This window comes from Poecilia formosa, unplaced genomic scaffold, assembly GCF_000485575.1.
Source record: "Poecilia formosa unplaced genomic scaffold, Poecilia_formosa-5.1.2 Scaffold20, whole genome shotgun sequence".
Lineage (NCBI taxonomy): Eukaryota > Metazoa > Chordata > Actinopteri > Cyprinodontiformes > Poeciliidae > Poecilia > Poecilia formosa.
The window spans coordinates 2,989,472-2,997,706 of NW_006799959.1; the positions used below are offsets into that span (position 1 = coordinate 2,989,472).

General features: G+C 36.4%; 1 long non-coding RNA gene across 1 annotated transcript; it reads left to right on the forward strand.

The window, feature by feature from the left end:
• The first annotated feature begins 2,806 nt into the window (after positions 1–2,806).
• On the forward strand, positions 2,807–7,584 carry LOC107835739 (uncharacterized). Its single transcript, XR_001661551.1, has 3 exons — positions 2,807–3,532; positions 5,077–5,323; positions 6,732–7,584. It is a non-coding gene; the product is annotated as an uncharacterized LOC107835739 (long non-coding RNA).
• The last annotated feature ends 651 nt before the right edge of the window (positions 7,585–8,235 follow it).

Below are 8,235 nucleotides of genomic sequence, written 5' to 3' on the forward strand. Positions count from 1 at the left end.
GTTTATGTATTTTGAAAGACATTTGGCTTTTGACTTTAAAAGACTTCCTGTTTCTTTGATAGTGACCTCAGGAGATCTGAACTGCTCATGTTTTGCAAACAGTTTGGATAGAAATACCACTGTGATGTAATTCATGGCTTCACAACTTCAACAAACTGAACACAGAAAAAGCTCTTTTTTTCTCCTATTTATGCTGTCAAGAGAAAATATTTCACTCTGAATGTTTTTTTTAATTTAATCATTGATAACAATAATAAGAGATCAGACCAGATATTGAATTAAAGCAGATCCTGACTATAAGAAGATGAAAAAAAGTAACGCCCAATAACAAATTCACTGAATGAATTTTAGAACAATTTTTATTTTAGCATTAAAATACTCCCTGCACATCAGATATGGTCTGGTCTAACCCCATTTAAGTAATTTTATTCATCCTTTAAGGCACATTCCACTTATGATCATGTTTTCTCCAGGCTACATAGCACACATTGCTGCTGCCCTCATTTTACATTGTTTCCATCTAAAGCATTGTTTTCATGAGCCTCTGATACAAAATGCAATCCAGTCATATGGTCCAAAATGTAACAATAGAAGAATTCATTGTTACCCTCCCTATATGGAAATAAAATGTAGCATTCACTTCGATATTGCTAATGCTTTTGAGAACACTTTTAGGAAACTGCCTGTTTCAGATACAAATATGAAAACAGATCTTGGACAAAATGCTTAAAAGGTCCTTTATTTCTTTAAGTTTGCTCTTCCAAAGAGCCAGGCGTCAATATAATGGTTTCAAATTCGCATCAATAGTTTTTCAGACTTATTTTTTACTGCCTTTTCCATTCATCATTTGTCTTCAAATGAAAAGAGATCTGATCACAGGGGCATCTAGCCTGATAAAAACCAGCTGCCTGATGCTATTTGCTTCATTCAGAGGGTCTGGACCCTCAGCTGTTGAGAAACGATTGCTTCTGGAGGTTTGGACTCTGTTGAAGTTTTAAGTTTTACCTGATTGCTAGCATTTCCCCGTCACATATGTAATGTTCCCTTTTAATGCTTTGAACCTTGCCAGAAAGTGTCTGCGCTGTAAATAACAACTTTGAGTTAAACGAGGCAGCTGTTAATGCTAATGCAATATTTGAAAGTGTGGCCAACATAGACTGAAGGACTTCATTCAATGTCGTCTGCCTGTAATTTTAACAAAAGCAGCAGAGGAAGTGAAAGAAGCCGTTCAGTCCGCACTTCCAAATGTTCGCATTTCAACGGACCAAGAGGAATGTTTAAAATCATTTTATTGGTGGCAAAGATGTTGTTCGGCTCGTCACTTCTTTCTTCACAGGAAGGAGTGGTTGTTTACAGCGCATACGATGTTAGGTAAGCTTAATAGCATAGCTGCCACATTACAGACATCATGGCACAACGTTAGCTTTTGGGTAAAATCAGAGCCACACGTCCAGAAAGCAATAGTCTCTTAATAGCTGAGGGTCCAAACCGTCTGTATGAAGCAAAGCGTAAAAACAACGGGCTGGTATTTACTAGGCTACTTTGAATAGGACATGACCACCACAACAAAGTCAGGAGATTACCCACAGGTTTTTAATCTAGTCCTTTTACACATTCTATAAATGTGACAAAATAAGTAAAAGTGACCAGCAGCAAAACTACTTTTGCTGTTGTTTTTGTTTTCATGGGCAGCTTACAAAAGTGACCTAAATAAGGAAAGTTATTGAAGAAACACTTTAGCTGCCCATATTTTCTAAGAACTGTAGGTGTGGTTGCTGTTCCACCTCCTAATCTGGGATAACTGTGAGCTGTGGTACTGGTTTGGTTTGCTCTGCTCTGACTAAGTTTGTTCCAGACTCAGTGTATGACAAACCAGAAATGAGGAAGGCATCAACAAGTAAAACCTGTTGGGAGAGAACAAAACATAAAGGAACAAAAGATAACATTTCTTCAAAGGCATCTCAAAGCTCTGACCTTTGTTCTGAAAAGCATTAAAAAGGCTTTGAGATGGTATTACTGAACAAGTCTGCCTCCTGATTTTCTTTCTAAATTATCCAGGTTACAAGACAAATAACCATGATAATAATGTGTAGGTTTTTCTCCGTTATAGTTTTTGTCTGATATTATCTGTGGCTAAGGATGAATTTGTAGTTTCTGTTTCTTGATATTGTTTGTCACTTTTAGTTGCATGTCCTTTGTCAGTCCAAAAGCCGTTCACAACATTATTCCAAATGAGTTAAACTGAAATTAATTCATTTCGTTTTCAAGTTCATCTTAAGTGAATTCTGGTTCATTTTTATCCAATTCAGTTAAATTCCATTAGTCATTTAATCTACACTTAAGCCACAAGAATAATGCATTACAACACTGATATGTTAATTACATAAGATATTTAATAGTATACAGGAGTTACACATCAGTATAATTTTTTAAGTGTTTTATGGCGGAGTTTGATGCTGTGCTTCAATTCAGTCCAGTTGAATACAAACAATTCAGTAAATTTCAGTTCAACTCAGTTTATTTCAATTCAGTTTAAGTCATGCTAATTCAGTTCAGTTCAATTCAGTGCAACTTAAATCGATTCAATTATATTCAAGTCAATTTAGTTCAATTTATTTCAACTGAATTCAGTCTAGTCCAAGTCAGTTCAGTTCAGCTGAATTCAATTCAGATCAGTTCAGTTGAACTTAGTGCAATTAGTCAGTTGAATGTTGTTCAGATTAGTGCAGTTCATTTCTATTCAGTTCCGTTTAACTAAGTTCAATTAAATTTAGGTTCAGTCAAAAACCACCAAAAGACACCGGACAAGAGAAAAAACACTAATAAAAATTCTAGTTCTTGTCATGTAAGGTAAGTTTTGTCTTAAATGAACAAATTTGACTTGGTCCAGTCAAATTAACGCATTCAAATTTAGCACAGCATTCAGACAGCATAAACATGAAACACATTCACCATGCAAAGTAAAACTTTAAACTAAATATTGTTGTTCATGCCCACTCATAATTGCAGAGAAATAGTGCTTGCTGAAGCAAATGTAATCAGTTATTGAAGGGTAGCAATCATGTGATCACAGCTTTCAGAGTCTGAGTAAATGTCAGGTTGTAGAAAGCACTTGTGATAACATTTTACTGCTCGCCCTTTGGTTCCTCATCTGCAGCACATTCTACTCCTTCTTTACAATCATTCCCTGACGAGCACTGGGGCCTTCAGTGGCACAAAAAGGAGATGAGGGAATAAAAATAGAACTGCTAATTAAGTGGCTGTCACCACAAACCAAAAGCAGCGGCTGCATTGTGAGCTGCCACTTCAGAAATGTTTCCCACAGCATTCTGTTCTTTGCAAAGTCTCTCTCCGAGGTCACAGGAGTGCTGCCAGGGACTTTAGTCCCTTGTGCATTTCATGGCAATCAATCTGAGGAGATGCAGAACTTATCTAGTTACAAACACAAGCAAACATGGGCAGAGTGCAGCCAGGTCGACCAATAGGAGTCAGGGAAACGACAACAATGTGCGGCAGGAGGCTTGTAATGAAGGTGAGGTGTACTCGAGTGTTTTAATGCTGTTTTTAATTTAAAGACAGTCTAATATTTAGCATCTTGCAAAAGTCATCATAATTCCTCCATTGAACTGTGTCTTTTCCTTTTTTATTGCATTTTGCTGCATTCTAATAAACTTTAATACATTTTATTGGAACAGAAAATACTAGGAAGTGCTTAAACAAAATGGAAGAAAATTTAATGAAGTTGAAATTTAACTGAGTTAAATTGGATTAAATGTCTGTGACTTGAAAATTAATGTTCTATTGCTCGCCATCAATCAGAGCCGACTTGAAGTATTTTGTAAATACAATCTACAATACATTAAGTCTTTGCTATATAAATACAGTATAGAATAATACCACTATGAAAACAACTTGCAACTGTAATTGCACCAAAATGTGGTTGTACAAAGTTGCATACAAACAATTTTTTAATGTTTTAGTAAAATGTCTCAAAAAACAATATATTCTGTTACTTCCAGTCATGCTTTATGTTTTGTGTATCACATATAACCCCAATAAAATATATTGCAATTTGTGGTTGTGGTTGATACAATGTGATATAAATGAATGGGTTTTATATTGTATGGTTCTGCATATTCAGATAACTGGCCTGTCAACTGTTTCTCCATAATCACTTTCAAAAATGACTGATCCTGGTTAGTTTTCAGGTCATTTATGATTTAACAGTTTGTAAAATTTAGGCAGAACATTTATATTTTACCAAGTTTTTATCTGGTGTTTTATCTACCACTTTGCATTACTGCAAAAGAGAATAAAAAATAAACTAATTCAAAAGCAACTGTCTTCCTCTTGAGATGGTCTTTAATATGTAATCATATTGCTCCCCCTTGTGTTAGCCTTTGGCTATTACACAAAGAAACTACAGTATTTGTCCTGTTAAGGGCTGAAGCAGCAGCTTATTCCACTTTTCACATGAATGTCATAATAAATCTTCCCCAGAGCATAAAACATTCATTAAAGTGTTAAATGCCAGCCTAAATGATTCAACTTCTCTATGAGCTGTGACAAAATTAATCACAGTGTGGAAAATCAGGGATATGGGGCGCTTATTAAAACGTACAACCAGATTTCTCTTGAGGAACAGCAATAAAAACCAGAAGCCAAATTTGTTAAAGCCAATAGGTTTTGCAAATTGGTTTGCTTTAAATCGAATAAATGAGTTCTTGCTTTAATTATGAACGTGGTGGATTAACAATCGATGCTCCAAAAACCATCCATAGCAAGGAGGTATTGAAATGCAAAAACAAAACTTATTAACTCTCCAAAGTTTAGATCTCTTTTAGTCATTAAAGATATTGAAAAGCTACGTTTGTCCTTTTCTCAGAGTAAATAACGCCTCTTTCAACTTCATTCGCCAGACAAAACAATGAAATGTGGGCAAAGCTGAACATCCTCAGTGGCCAATTTCTGGATTTGAGGCATAACTCTGGGGATTAGCTGGAACAGCAGTTAATTGCTTCAAACCAATGACGCCGAATTAATCCTTTGATTTTTGGACTCCTTTCATGAATGCAGAGGGGAAGGAAGGGAGGAGGAGAAAGAAAAGCTGCAAGAAGGAGAGAGTAATGGAGAGGAAACAGAAGAAACAACATTCTGACAAGAGAGCGGGCAGTAATGGCTAGCTGAACCGTCTTTCATCAGGAGGTAATGATATGAAACCTGTAATCTCCATGGGGGTGGCACGGTGGTAGGAAGATCAGATTACTAATTATAGTCTACTGGGATTCCTGAAGGAGAGCATGATGGGAGGCAGCCACATGGGGTAAGTTGACTCAGTCTGTTTCTAAGTGCTGAGCAAAAAAAATCTATATTTTCTATAACTTTAATTATAATACAGGTCAAAATGTCATATGCAATATGTATGTAGTAAATGAAAATACTGTGGTTTACATTTTAATGGATGCAGAATAGTAATTTAGAAGCAACAAGGTGATTACCAACAATCTCTACTTGGCAAACAGTAGATTATCAGTTCAAATGTGTTAATTTTTTCCCCATCTTCATATAGACATGACCGTTAATTATTTATTTCTTAATATTGTCGTACTAGACTTAGCTAATTTAAAAATCTGTGATTAAAAGTGCCGTCACGCACAGATAAAGGGATAAGAAAACTTTAAAAAAATTAAAAACCTTGCTATTTGAAAAGAAAAGAAAAGTTTATAAGTTTTGCACAGTACTTTTAACACTTCATTGTTGTTTTACCAAAACATGGATATGTGTGTTGATATTCCATCAGCACATTTAACTAAAACTCAAAAAGATAGTATTATTACCCAGAGCAAGAGGAGAAAAAAACCCCCCCATCAACTTCACATCCATGATGGTTCAGGTGATGTTCCACGTAAAATAAAAATTACATATCTAACATTTAACAAGCAATGGCTGCTCCTCCAATAGTGCTGGAGGGAAACAGTGTCTCTCCCTGCTCCAATGTAAATTATCTACACTGAAGCAATATTTTTATATGTGCATCTATTGGAAAGTAGATCTAAATGTATATTTCTTGTGAAAAACCAAAAATTGTTTCAATCTGAGAGACCACCGACGTTAGCAAGATGCAAGTTGAATGAAATAAATATCTGTAGCTTCTCCTGAGTCCTGACAGTAAAATGGGCCAGAGAAGCTTTTGTGTTGATTACAAACAACAATTTTACAGTCTGATACATTTTGACACTTCTACAGTGCTTTTCGACTTTTGGCAAATCAAATAATGTGGTGAATTATTCCTTTATTTTTTCCAATCTGCAGTCAGATGTCCGTAGAGGTTTGAGATAGATGGTCAATTAGACATCCTGCGCTTTTAGAATAAAGTGATAGCTCCGCCTACAGCATCAATCCCATATTTCATTTATATAGTTAAAAAAATCAGGTTATTACATTTTGTTACTTCTTTTTCAGCATGGTTGGTTAAATTAGAATGGTTTCAGAAAGGATGAAGTAATGCTAGCAATGCTGACAAATTATAGCTATAAACAAGGACAACTTTTTCTCTGAGAAATCTTTATGCTTATTTTTGTCGTTTTGGAGGACATCTGCGCTTGATATTTGCCGAAACTTCTAACTTTTTTTCAACCTAAGACAGCATGTGAGCAGCAGAAAAGGTGCCAGACTTGCCTCTCCCTTGCCTCCACTTGCTCGTGCCCTTCCCTCTCCTGCTTGTCTGTCAGAAAATATCCAATCCTTAAGTGTGTGCGACACCGCCATCAGCCTAATTATCATGGATGGATGGAAGCGCAGCACTTCAGCAACAGGAGCAACAGTTCTTCAAATGTCCTTTGCTGTCACACATTTTCTCTTCTCCAGTGTGGAAATCACTCAAGTAAAAAGATTCTGGATTATGTGAATATCTTTGGATTAAAGGCTTAGATTCTGTTTACTGATTCAGTACGTTAGATTCTCTGTATGTTATGATGATATTTTCTGTGTGTGTTTGTGTCGCTGCGCTTTTCACACAGAAGGATTTCTCTTCTCTTTTTTTCCCCCACTAATGCGGCGAATGGTTGACTTTCAAAGATGATTTTTGGGCAAATATGGACCCTCTCTGTGATCTGAGTTTGTCCAGAACTCCAAAAGTGTCAAAATGATTGAAATGGGAAACTAAAACCACTCAAGGACATTGGGACAGTGAACAAATCTCCCCCATATCCAATTTTTCCGGTATCTCCCATCATCAAGAATCTTCATTGCAACAACCGGGTGTGAATGTGCTGTTATTGCAGCCTGGACAGTTCGGGGAAGGAGTTCAGCCACATTCTGCCACCTCACCTCTGTGATTTGCTGCTGTTGGCTGCCAGAGTATTAATGAACTTCAGTAATGTGTTGGGCAGGAAGAACGGACTTGCAGGCTGTTTTCAAATCCAGCCCTGAGGTGCAGAATCGACTTGATAATTAAACTGTGGTACTTGAAACCTGATTGGATGGAAAACGCATGTCTTACAGATGTAATGTAAAACTGAAATGTTCATAAGCACTCAGGAAGACTGAGTCTATCTCATGTTGCCATAACGATAAGTATATAAAAAAAATGTGGATTAAATATTAAAAAAGAAAAGGTTGAGATTTTTTTTTTCAGCCTGTGGTTTCATACATGGATAATCCACGTTGGGCTGTCACAGGATTGGCATTGTGTGCATATTAATATGACCATAAACAAACAAGTTCAGCTCTTTTGTCATCCAGGGAGAGTAAAATGTGGGTTAGATTGTCAAAAGTTGAGTTTTTTACATTGGTAGATTTAATTTTGATCAAATTTTTCCAACAGTTTCTTCTCTAAAACTGCAAAAAGATGATAGTAGAAGAATGATTGTGCAGTACATGCTCTGTTACTCCAGGAAATGTAAGTTTATTTTTGGCTTCCTGGAAGAAAAATAATTTTTCATCTGTTTTTAATAATGCACAGAAAACAATAAGTTTCTTGTAGTGGAGTGGAAGCTGCATGACAAACTCCTGGTGAGGCAGCCAGCTGACCAAGGGAGGAATACGATGTTGGACGCTCCGTTAGCAGGGGAAGGTTTAGATCAAATCTGCATGACAAGTTGAGCTGTTTGGCCAAAATAACAAGAAGAATGTGGAGAGGCAGTGATGCATGGCACAAAGGAGGAGTCCTAAACTTCACCTTATAACAAGACAGACAATTGGAAAGTGGAGAGCTGTCTCCACTTTCTAAGGTTT